Here is a 12,269-nt window from a genome sequence, read left to right as displayed (position 1 = left end):
TGCTTTTTTTTTTTTTTAAGTCAGCATATTGTAGCAATTTGCCATTAATTTTGAGGCTGGTCGGGCCTCCCAGTTTTTTTTAGTTTTGTTGGAGGACTTAAGATATTCTGCCCTATATCAGCGTCATAAAAATTACTTTCTTTGATGCCAATTTAAAACATAACGTTTAGGGTCCAGCAAACAGAGTATTTGCCACGATGGTTGGTGATATTTAATCGAGATAATTGTCATTAACTAAAAATAGGTTATTGTTTCAGTACCTGATTACTTAAATTACCAAATACGCAAATACGAAGGAATGTCTAAATGGTAAACAACTGTTTTACACTTAACATTAAAAAATTATACTTGAGTTAGGGCGTTTGTATATAGTAAATGTATTTAGAAGGATTATGTTGAAAGATAGGGAGCGAATATCATGTAATTTACCTTTTTAAATATTTTGTCATTTATCTCTTATTTTACTTATTGCTCGTGTTATGTTTTAACTTTTGTTTAGGAAATATGAAGTCCCTCTTTTGTTAAGGAAATATATTGCTCTCGTTGTCATAGTTGGGTTGCAAATGTATTGTTAAACGAAAGAATTATGACATTGTCATTAATTGTTAATGTTATTCACAATTTGTTGAAGAAGTTAGCAATTGTTCCGTTCAAATGTTCAAATTTGCGGCAACTCTTACAACTAAATGTACCTTATTTACGATTTACATCCTAGTTTTAAGTTTAAATACCCTGAAGTTTCTTGCTCTTCTTTTAAAATGTCCTTAAAGCTTTTTCGCTCTTCATTTAATTTATTTACTATTTTATTTTTCTTATTACAATTTTAGTCACCGATACATTTGTAATTCAGCGCTAATCCGAATTAGACACTTTTTCTCAATGGTTTGTATCGTCTGTCCTGCAGTACGGGGCTAAATTGGGAAGCGCTGAAGTATCTCAGACTATTTGACAAAATTTGATTCATTATAAAAACAATTTGCAATCACGTATAAACTCTTCGAATAGTTACATATCAGATAATTGTTCCCCAATCCGCGAATTAGTGTCGCCTCCAATGATAGCAGCTAGGTCGGTATTTCTTAAAAGCGAATAAATGTAAACGAAATTATTAAAAATATAATATTTCTCATATTTTTACCTGAAAAAAAATAATTTATTCTATAAAAGTCGAATGTATATCTTTTTTTACTTCTTACCTACCTACCTTTAGTTTTTTTAATAAAAACTTTCATCTTCCATTTATTTTTTTAATAATCTTTAAACATTAAGGGATTATTTTGTATATAAATTTTATCTATTTATTTATTTATATTTTGGAATAAATTTTGTATTTATTTATTAAATTGAAAAAATTAAATAAGACAAGGAACAGAGCATCTTCTCTTTGCAATTTTGATTTATCTCCCCTCCAACTTTTATTATATCTCTACCTTCAGTAAAAAAGGTTTACATATAAATGAAGAATTTAGTAAAATTAGAGTTTTTATTCTCTTGGCCAATGACCTCCTTTTTTTCCTCTGTTAACCAAGTGTACACTTTTCTTGATTAGTATTAATCTGAAATTATTTAAACTTTTTTCTCTTCTTAGATTTTAGTTTAATTTATAAATAAAATAGCAGCTAGGTAATACGTTATTCATTTTAAATTTTATGTTTTGTGTGACATGTAGTTTTTTTTCTTTAACATCTTATTAGAGAATAACTTGACGAGATACTATGGTCTAATTAGTCCCGTACCTGTAGTTGGCGCCTCTTCCCCGCATAGATGTTGTCTGAAACACTGATTGAAGGTAGTTAGTTAGATATTCATATAAGGTTGTTTAAATGAAACCGTAGAACACATATCCAAATTGTTTCAATGGTTTTTCCATGTGATTACACGTATTGCGCAATCACACATACCCCAGTATAATATACATCCCTAAATATGTACATATAATTACTTACACTAAAAAGCAAATTCAATAAACTTCATAACCGTACCAGGAAACACTGCTATCCTGAGGGAAACAGAACAGCTACTAGATGATTCTATTGAACTTTCGCCCCAATACCTAGCTTCGACAATCAATTAACTATTCACAAGTATTCTAGATCCTTCATCTTGAGGATGCCACGGGAAAGAAAGGAATGGAGCAACTGTCGGAAAGCATCAGCTTTTAAACGCAATGACTTGTAAGGATATCTCTATAAGTATCAAAAAATGGCACTAAAGGTCTCCTGGATAATGGAGAAGAAAAAGGGTATGAAGCTGAAGGGCAAAATGAAAAGGTAGAGCTGGTTATCTCCATCAATATAATAACGTTTGGAAGATAAATTACACTGGTGAATAATTATTGTCTAAAAATTTTTTTTTTATGGCACTCAAAAAACAGATTTTTTTGTCTTCCAAACTTAGAAGAGAACACAAAACAAAATTACATGCTACAATTACAACAATCTGACTTCATTCGACCAATCCGTGGGGCACGTACGATGGTTTTTTTGTACGCGTGTAGTGCACGCATTCAGAGCGCACGTTAAATTATAACGCGAATGCGCCCTTTAACTCGAGACATAACAGTTTGAATAATAAGTCTAATGAATCATGGATATTTAGGGCTATATAGGTAAAATTGTGGTCATGATTTCTTTACAATGATTTTTATTAAACTGCTGATGGACTTATTTTACTCATAAAACTCTGCGTAACCCTATAAAACTTGTCCTCTAAGAGAGAGGAATATTGACACGAAGGATTTAGTAAAAGATCATTCTGACGCGGGTAACTATTTTGAACCCTCGAGTTATTTCCTACTACGCACAACCACAACCATACCATTTCAGCCTCAACCACTCCAGGGGAGGCCTTAGTGGTTTCATTATTCCCTCGGCTGTCATGTTCGGTCTATTTATTTTTATATTCCAAGTACCATGGTCAATTCAGATTGACAATGAACAAATCATCGTCGATAAAACTTGGCAGATCGGGCCTAATAAAAAAATTAACAGAATATATTTGATTTTTTTGTTTAAATAAAATCATTCAAAAGTAATAATATTAATAAATTATTTAATTTTTTGTAATAACATTTGATTTTAAAAAATGTAATGAAAAGTTAAATCAATCACTCCAATGATTTCATCTATCTACGTCATGTAGTTTTACGTCATAGATTCTTCATGTTAACAATGACGTAAAATGAACGTAATGTGGTTTTGGTTTGTTGAAAGCAGATTTCTACTATTTAAAAATTAAATTATTATTATTTATTACTCATTATATTATCATTTCATCTCTCATGTTTTGTTTCTTCAAGAATAATTTTACAATTATGACTTTTTCTTACTGAACCGATACATGTAAGGGGGAAAAAATGCTATAATGTGCTATAATAAATCAAACAATGGACATTAAAAAACAGTACATAAAAAAAAAACAAGATACATTTAAAAAATTCGTTTTTTTTTCAAGTCTAACCCATAATCCTAAGATTAGTTTTTTCACACCATTTCTGGGACTTGACAAGAAATTAGCAAACATAATTCCTCAACTGGATCAACAGTTAACTGAATGGTTTTTCTCCACTTTTTCTAGATTTTCTTAAAAGCGACTTCAATAATTTTCGTTAAAGCTGAAGCACAAACAGCACACTTGCAGGTGTGATATTTTTACCACTATAAATTTTCAATAAAGAAAATTTGAATACTTCGCACACTGGCCTTATTCCAAAAAAATTAAGTATTAATAAAATAAAATTATTAAAGTATAAATACTTTTCTTTTTTTACCTATGAACTGAATAATTTTTTTGTTTTAAAGGTGCGTTAACATCTGAGGTCATTAGTGCCCGGAGCTTCTTTTCGTGCACTGCCGGCCACCAGCGAGTGTTCTCTTGTTACAGACAATGGACAGTGAGCTGCAAGAAGCTCCTAGGAAGAGAAAATCTAACATAATGGACTATATTACCTCTTTAGAGCTAAAACAAAAAAATATATATATCAATCTATTTATGAGTATATAACATCAATTTATAGTTTAGTAGTAATTACATTTAGTAAAATTTAATACTGCGGAAAAATTATGAAGTGAGTGAAGATCATCTATACTGGCCCAAAGCAGCTGTCTAATTCTGTACGGCTTGTACGGTCGTACAATGAAACTCAAATATAGAAAACTTCTATGCGGTTTAATATATGAACGCTAAACATTCTGCGAGGGAGAGGAAACAAGTTTAATAACTTTGAGAATACTCTTATTTTATCAATATCAGAATTTAAAATTAAAACATATATTTAGGGATTTTAGTTTATTAATTTATTCATTTTTTTTTTCTCTAATTTAGTAGTTTTTGTAGATATCGAATTTTTAAAGACAACTCTACGTGAAAAAAAGTTTTTAACAACTAATTCATCGCATGAAGCTCCATCTTTGTATTTAGTTTAGACATTTACTTTCGAAATTCGAATCCTACGTGAAGGCATGACAGGATCTACTGACTGTTACAATGTGCATTTGTAAGGCGCCACAAATTTTTGGAAGCAGTAAAAATGGCACAACATTTACCGCACGAATGTAATAAGAAATAAATATAATTAATTTCTTTTCGGGGTGGCTGTTGGTGTAATGTTATGAAAGGTGTATTATTAAATGGGAGATCCCCTGTTTGAATGATCAGTTTATAACTACCGAATTTAGACGTTGTTGCGCAAAAAAAAAATCCTTACATTAAAATTCCTCTCGTTATATAGATATCGTTCAAATAAATGTAAAAATGTTTGATAACCAATATAATTGCTCCTGAGATTGATAAATTAGAAAAAAAATTGCATTCTTCAACAACGTTAGACTTTTATTTAAGTCTCCTTCAGGGCTACAACGTAAGAAAGGGATGTTAGCTATTTCAAACAGAATAAAACAAAAATATGTTGAAATATAAATTAAAGATTAATTCTCGAACTCGTCTAATGAGTTATTTATGTACGTAGTAAATGACATGAACGCATTAGAGTTGATGAAAAAAAAAACGGCCAAGTTGAAATTAGATTATTCCTCGGTGGCTCCAGCGCTACCGTAAAAATGCTCGATTTCAGAGATAGGACGAAGTGCGCGAGAGCATCAGATCCTCCACAGTTATGCCGTTCACACTGATATGACACAGACCATGCGCTAAATACATTTATTTGATAAATTTGACTCAAGAGCATAAAAATGTTGAAATATTTCGCCAGCGGTATGATCATCCTGTATCTCATGGTCATAATGGATAGTCACGGTTATAGCAAAGCCAGTTTGGAAAAGATGAGCCTTAAAGTTTTCACTGCTAGAGGTATTGTGAAAATAGATTGTGATGGGTAAAAGAAAAAAAACTTGTCATCAAATAAAGGAGAACACGCTACGATGATGTTATCCAGTAATGGCGATATCGAGCCGCCTGCTCAACGAAGAAGTTGATTAAAATTTATTTGCACTGGATTTAACTAATATTATCTTCTAATCATAACCATGAGAAAATTAGATCATTAGGAAAATTAAAATTAATTGTAGATTAAATGTAGGATTGGTGTTAATTTGGATTCCTGGGGGGGATATAAATACAGCCTCATAAGGATTAAGATGGATAAAGTTGTCTTTAGAGGAAGAATAGGAGAGGATAAAAGGAGGGAAGGGTTTCTACTAGTTCGATCACAAGTTCAGGTGATCTATCGCCAGGGTAGTGGTGGTGAACAAGAGATAGGGTCGTACTGTTAGCCCAGCTGACTGATTCATAACCAATTAGGAGCAAAGCTACCCTACAACGTTTGGGGTAGCCGACCTAATTCACCAAACTATACAGTCCGACCAATAAACATTCCATACTCTCTGCCTCTCTAGTGAATGCAGTCTCTATCTCTTCCCTACCCTCCTGGTGTGTACTTCTAGCAAAAGTTAGTCCTTCCAGGAAATCTCCCTCCATTAAGGATGAAAAAGCGGGGGCGGTATACAACACAGGGCCGCTGTTCGCAGTAGAGAGGTGACTGTGCGCGGGCGTTCCAACCCTCCATAGAGAGAGATAGATGTGGTTTGTTCGTAGGGGTGGGTGCTCCCTTATAAGCCAGAGAGACTCGCCTCACTGACAGTTGCTTTTCAACAGGTGATCTTCTACTATCTGCAAAAAAATAAGAATTGCTACTTTAGGAAGACGTATTTACATATTGCTAAATCTACATTTTTTTTTTTTTTATCTGTCAGCGAATAAACTTCTTATCTCCCCATCTCTACTGTGCGTGAGTAAAAAATATGTGTATTTCATATTTACGATTATTTTAGAATTTATTGCTCGAATAAAAAAAAAGTTATAACCGCAAACAGAAAAATAAGTGGAACAGATTAACTAACAGAAAGGTGCGACTAAATGTTTGTCTCCCACTATCTTTACACTCTTTTTTATTTTATTTTTGTACTGTAAAGGATCTTTTTTCTTTCTTTTTTCCAATTCGCGAAAAACATATCTAGATTTTTTAACGGTAAATTTAACGGCAGCTGATGGTACATTCACATAACTTTCTTCTACTACCTTTTTGCAACTCCCTTTTTTGCAAACTTTGAACATAGAAACAATTATTTCTTTAAACTGCAATACAACGAAACGACACTTAGAGGAAATATAATATTATCCATCCCTCAGAATTAAAATTGTACAAAAGTTTTTTTTTTTTTTTAAATATTACTGATCAACTAGAAAGATATTTGTAAAGTAAATTGCAAATTATAATAAATATTATCTCATAAAAATGAGAAATACATTCAATAAACTATTACTTTCTTCGGCTACTGGACTTAAAAGCCACGCCTCAAAAAAAGGCAATACTTAATTTTTTTGTACTTTTACAATGTTACTGGAGACAAATATTTAAAAGTGAAGAAAAATACTTAAAACTCGGGATTTTATAAATTCATTTAACCCATCTTGTTCCAGGGATAGGATCGTACATTACTCAGAATAGCACGGCAGAAAAATGAAGTGCTTTAATAGATTTTTTTTATTAATGTTCCAAATAAAAGTTATAAAGTATGCATTACATTAAATTAAAAAAAATTATTCATTGAAATAGGACTTCTGGTTGAGAGATTTTCATAGTTACTAACTGATTAATCCCACATGGATACCCAAACAAAATATAATGAAAACACACAGACACTCATCTTCGAAAATTAAATTTGATCTCAACATTTCCTCTCAGAAAAAAAAAAAAATGTGGAAGATTTTAGATTTTTATTTTTTTAATGTTTTCTTTTAATAGTTTGAATGTTTATCAATTATAATTACTCTTACTGATGAAAGACTATAGGCAGTCCCCTGCGAGTACTACAACATAACACTAAATTCAATTGATAAGAAAATAATTATGATTGAAAGCATGGTTGGATCCGTAATACTGTTATGGTTAACTTTATCTGTCCCAGAATCATTAATATAAACACCTAATGCAGTAGTTGAATATTAAGCTGGTCTGCAGAAAAAAAAAAAAAAACTTTATTGTTAACTAATTGCTAAAGCCCCAAACCTCTATACTTTTTTAAAAAAATGCTTGGTAGATTTTCAAAAATTTTGAGTAATGGAAATCCTTTCATTTTTTAAGAAACTTTACTTTAACCAACTTATTTTATATTGAAAATGTTAGGCCCTCAGTTTGGTATAGAGACTTCGACTTGGGTATTGTTTAAATCCTAAAACAAGATGTAGCGCTCTCACATGCCCCTACATGTATGACCTGCAGTAAAACTTTCGAAAATTTGACTTTCTTCCTTTCTATAGCAATAGTATGTAGAAATATTTTTACCGACTAATGTGAAATATAACCTTAGAAACCATTCGATGGTTTTATATTGACTAGAAGTGATAAAACATAATAACTGATTAGTAATTATTACTTGTTCTCATCCTTATAAAAGAATGATTGGGCAGATTCAGCTTTTAGAGTTCTCAGTTTTCGCGAGAATATTTTTTGTGGCCGCTGAGTATTAAAAATTGCTTTTTACAAATTGTCTTATGTATCTTATATTGTCTTAGCTTTTAGTATGGTCATTTTACTTACATAATATTTACTTTTATGGTAACGCTAAAAATTTTGAGATGTGAAATTTTGAGATATAGCGAGATTGATCGAGGTTAAATTTTTGTTTAATTTCTTCTCCGTGATTTCTGGAGAACTATGATGTTAAAAAATCAGCTCTATAATGACTTTATTATCAACGTACCTGTCGTTGGTTAGCAGTGTTGTCATTTTCAAAAATGCACTTATATCGTGTTATTCACTAATCCCAACTTCTATCACCAGGCCAATTTACATACAATGAATTATCCGGGCAAACAGACGCTAAAAATAAATTTAAACGTTAGTTTTGTTGTAATAAAAGGATTTCATTTAGAAATCTTGAAACTAATAAATACATCTGTTGCTTATGAAAAAGGCAAGCAAAGTCCATCTGTGGGATTATCTGAATAATGAACTTAACAAAGATATTTTTAAAAAACTCTTCAGAGTGAAATATATGATTTTTTTTTTTTAATGAAAGATATCTACTGCTTAAGTAAAAAAAATAAATATGCACTTTGGTCAAAAAAGAATTTTAATAATTAGCACTCTGTGTGACTCACTAATCCGCATTAATTAGGCTATTCCGTAAAGCCTATGTACTTATGATGTAGGCTAACATTTCTATCCAGTTTCCATTTAGAAGCTGTTCCACTTCATATTCAGTTAATTCTGTTTTATTTAAATGTTTAACGCTGATATTTTTATATAAAAAGCAGTTGGAAATAAAATGCATCAAATGTTCATTTTTCTAAATAATATTTACTCAGGCTTGTAATGAATTTCTGTCATACCTTTTATTACAGTTCAATAATTCACCACGAAACTATATTAACCAGCTAAACAGTGGGGTTTATTAACAATTAAGATGTTTTTAGTTTTTAACTTTTAGCTAAGAAGTAAAGTGGCACTGGATTCCTTTCCCGAGGCTTTCTAGGTGATAATTATTTAATGGTTAATGCAAGAAATTAAAGTATGTTTGATAGTCGCCTCCGTTCATTTCACCTAATTTGGTATGCGGACGTAATGCCCGCCTGAAAAACTAGACAGTACTTTACTTGAATGTGAAACTACCGATTGTATACGTTTTCTTTGTTAGCAAAAAGTGACTCTTAACACTAACTTCAAAGATGACTGAATTGCGTATTGTAATCGGGATCTTATCGAACTACTCGTATATTAGAAAAAAACGACTCAGATTTTGTCAATACGATAGCAGCTAACAGCTCTTTGTTGAATCGTTATGTTAAAGAGAAATTCACTTTAGATTTTCTCTGTTTCCACTAGTTGCAATTTCTAAATGGGAATCTTAATTTACAATCGCTGCTCATATTTAGGAAAATAATGAAATTCATTGTGTAGATAAAACGAATAGAATTCTTACAAAGTGATTAGCAAGAATCGTTACTCTCTGGAAATTGAATCAGCATTTTTATACTCCGTAGCAATTAGAAAAAAAATATTAGTCCTACCTAACCAATTATAATTCACTTCAAGCTTTTTAAAATACACTTCGTTTTCTAATACTGGGAAACGAAAAATGTAGAAATAATTTTCTATATTAAACGGATCCCAAGCCTCACTTTCCATGTTATGATTTTGTTTTTTAAATGTCACTGAATATAAATATCTCTTAAAAATTCATTAATCATTTTGATAGAAGAAATGTAAATTCTTAAGGGACTAACAAGAACAGTCAGCATTCTCCAAAACTCATTAAGTCTAATAATATTTGGATTCATGTGTAAAATCTTGTTGAAAACAACAAAATTATACATAGGATATAGTCAATGAAAGGCGTCTGTAGCTCGAAGCGACTCATGCAGCATCTATATTTTTACTAAAATTCTTGGAACATTTTCTTATATTAGCAAATTCCTTCCACATAATATAGTATTTATTCTTCAAACCCTTTCAAATCCTTCTAAACAAATAACAAACCAGTATCTAAATTCTACTACAATAGGCTGTTAAAATAATTTAAAAATAAATACGAAGACACTTTTTATTGGTACCTGTCCAAATCTTTCTGAATTTGAAACTTTCACATGGATCAATTTCTATCTAACGAAGAAATCATCGAATATATCAATGGAATAAATCGGCAGGCTTGAAACCACTTAATTACATTAGTGTTTCAGGTACCGGTCATTTCTGATCAGGGTGTATTAATCAATAGCTGCACAGTATTTTCTTTACCTTAGTTCTTAGTTCAGTTTCATGTTCATTTAATTTATATTCCTTAACTTAGCTCTCTGAATTCAAGTACGTCATATTTATTTACATACAAGTAGCCCATCTGACAGTGCAGATCAAGATTACAGTCTTTATGGTTTGTAAAAAGTTTAAATATGATATTTCCGATTGGCGCCAACCAAATCGAATACAAATGTATGCAATCATAATTATTCAGTCTGACGTAAATTTGTTTTCTTTCAAGTAAGACAATCGCAGAAATACAAATGAACATCTTTCCTTTGTACTATTTCTCTAGGGGGAGTAAATTTCCCTTAACAATTCGTCTATTTTCAGTTTTAACTTTAATTTCCTTTCGGCAGGTTTCTACCTTCACTATACGGGAAAATGTTATCAGCAACTTCTCCTTTCGTTTAATCTTCCACGTTTGTTACTTCCTATTACATTCGATAAATCCACATCAGTGTTCACTTATTTTATTTCTTTATTTCCACAAATTCAGATCAATGTATCGAATTTAGTTCTATGCTATTGATGGATTAAGATAACATATCAATTAATTTAAATAAATTTAAAAATTATACAACTGAATTAAATTAATTTAGCGTTTCCTTTAATATTTTAGATTCGAACTAAAGTACAATCATTCAACAAATACAATAAAAACACTAAATGGAAAATTTGAAAAATGTAACGCTTAAGCACACACGAGTATTGAGAAAATATTTTATATAACATTCTCCTAGAATTTCCTTTAGATGAAAGCAAAGTAAAAAAATTAATTACGTCTACTTTTTGTTCTGGCATTATCAGACTAATCATTGAAGCATACCATCAAATTTTAACGTTATTTATCAAACAATCTAAGTAAAACAAACGAGACTACACAAGATCAAGGACGGCGAAAATCTAAGAACATTATATGGTAATAATAGTTCCTATCATAAATTTTGACCAAAAACTAAATAATTACAATCCCTATACCAAAACACTTTTTGTGCAAAGTTAGTTTTGAAGAAGTCTTCTTTTAATAACACTTTTAATTAGAATTGTCATATCGCAACAACATCAATAAGAACACGTGCGTTTAAAATAAATTGATTGTGACATGAAATTTTGGGAAACTGGGTGCCTCCACGCTTTCCCTAAAAATCCGTTTTATTAAATTGGACCTAGATTGAGGCCAACCACTAATATAAATTGTCAGATGAAATAAGAAATCATAAGAGTACGTCATGAGAGTTTTTACACCACACTTTGCAAAATATAAGTTTTTAAGTTCCAGTAGAAAAATGTTTTGAGGACACAAATACTAGCAACATTAAAATTTTCTAAATGATTGCATCGCGTCCATCTTACTTTTCTCGTTACGCGACCAGAGTAAAAACATCTATCCAATCTTCATAAATCACATCGAAGTCAAACTTTTTAAGAAGGAATTAAACCCAGAAAAACACATAAATCTTGATTACACATTATAAAACTTTACTGTAAGTTAATAAGAATATTTGGATAGAAACGTATATTTTGAATTTAATTAGAAGTAAAATATTGTTGTAATGTAATTAGAAGTAAAATATGATGGGCGACTTTTACGTGTACGTCATATTTGATTAAACACATGATATATTACGTCTTACATATAATAACTTTGCCAACATATTACAGCAGTAGGTATGTATGGGTGGAAATGTGAACTACTAAAAATGAACTTAGAAAGGTATTAATATACGTTTATCTTTGTTTTATTCTACTTTTTAGATGAAAGATTTGGTGTTACCACCTATGCTAGCATTTAATGATAAACTTCTTACTAATGAAACTTTATTAAATCATTAATTACCTTGGAAGTTCTTGCAATGTTCATTAGCCTTGTTATGCCACAAAGAACATCTTGATTCATAAAACAGGACACATCTTAACTCGTGGTGCTAACGTAGTGAATAGGAAAACTTCTATTTTAGGTAGGTAATTCAAATGAGACTATTTTACAAAATTTATTCCATACAATTACATT

The 12,269-nt window shown here is 30.7% G+C and overlaps 1 protein-coding gene and 1 long non-coding RNA gene across 9 annotated transcripts in view; one reads left to right on the top strand and one right to left on the bottom strand.

Annotated features, from left to right (window-relative positions):
* Positions 1-1,238: 1,238 nt before the first annotated feature.
* On the bottom strand, positions 1,239-12,252 carry LOC141456319 (uncharacterized). Of its 5 annotated transcripts, none has more exons than XR_012459716.1 (6): positions 12,096-12,252; positions 8,220-8,338; positions 5,838-6,126; positions 4,031-4,190; positions 3,770-3,957; positions 1,239-1,779 (listed from the first exon to the last, which is right to left on the bottom strand). It is a non-coding gene; the product is annotated as an uncharacterized lncRNA (long non-coding RNA). The 5 variants fall into 5 exon arrangements; XR_012459714.1 differs by lacking the exon at positions 12,096-12,252 and adding an exon at positions 8,413-8,554; XR_012459713.1 differs by lacking the exon at positions 12,096-12,252 and having other exon boundaries at positions 8,220-8,400.
* The window catches only part of LOC141456312 (uncharacterized), a 37,647-nt gene continuing 31,478 nt past the window's right edge, over positions 6,101-12,269 (top strand). For 2 of the 4 annotated variants that reach the window (XM_074132216.1, XM_074132215.1), the window contains exon 1: positions 12,014-12,216. The gene's annotated coding sequence lies outside the window, so the exon portion shown is untranslated. Of the gene's footprint in view, positions 6,245-12,013; positions 12,217-12,269 lie in introns of those variants that run through there. The other 2 variants (XM_074132214.1, XM_074132218.1) reach the window with 2 other exon arrangements.

The sequence above is a fragment of the Rhodnius prolixus genome, unplaced genomic scaffold, assembly GCF_049639745.1.
Source record: "Rhodnius prolixus isolate KJV_2025 unplaced genomic scaffold, Rpr scaffold_4, whole genome shotgun sequence".
Classification (NCBI taxonomy): Eukaryota; Metazoa; Arthropoda; class Insecta; order Hemiptera; family Reduviidae; genus Rhodnius; species Rhodnius prolixus.
Note: the sequence above shows the minus strand (reverse complement) of the source record. Positions and strands in the feature narration are given on the sequence as shown.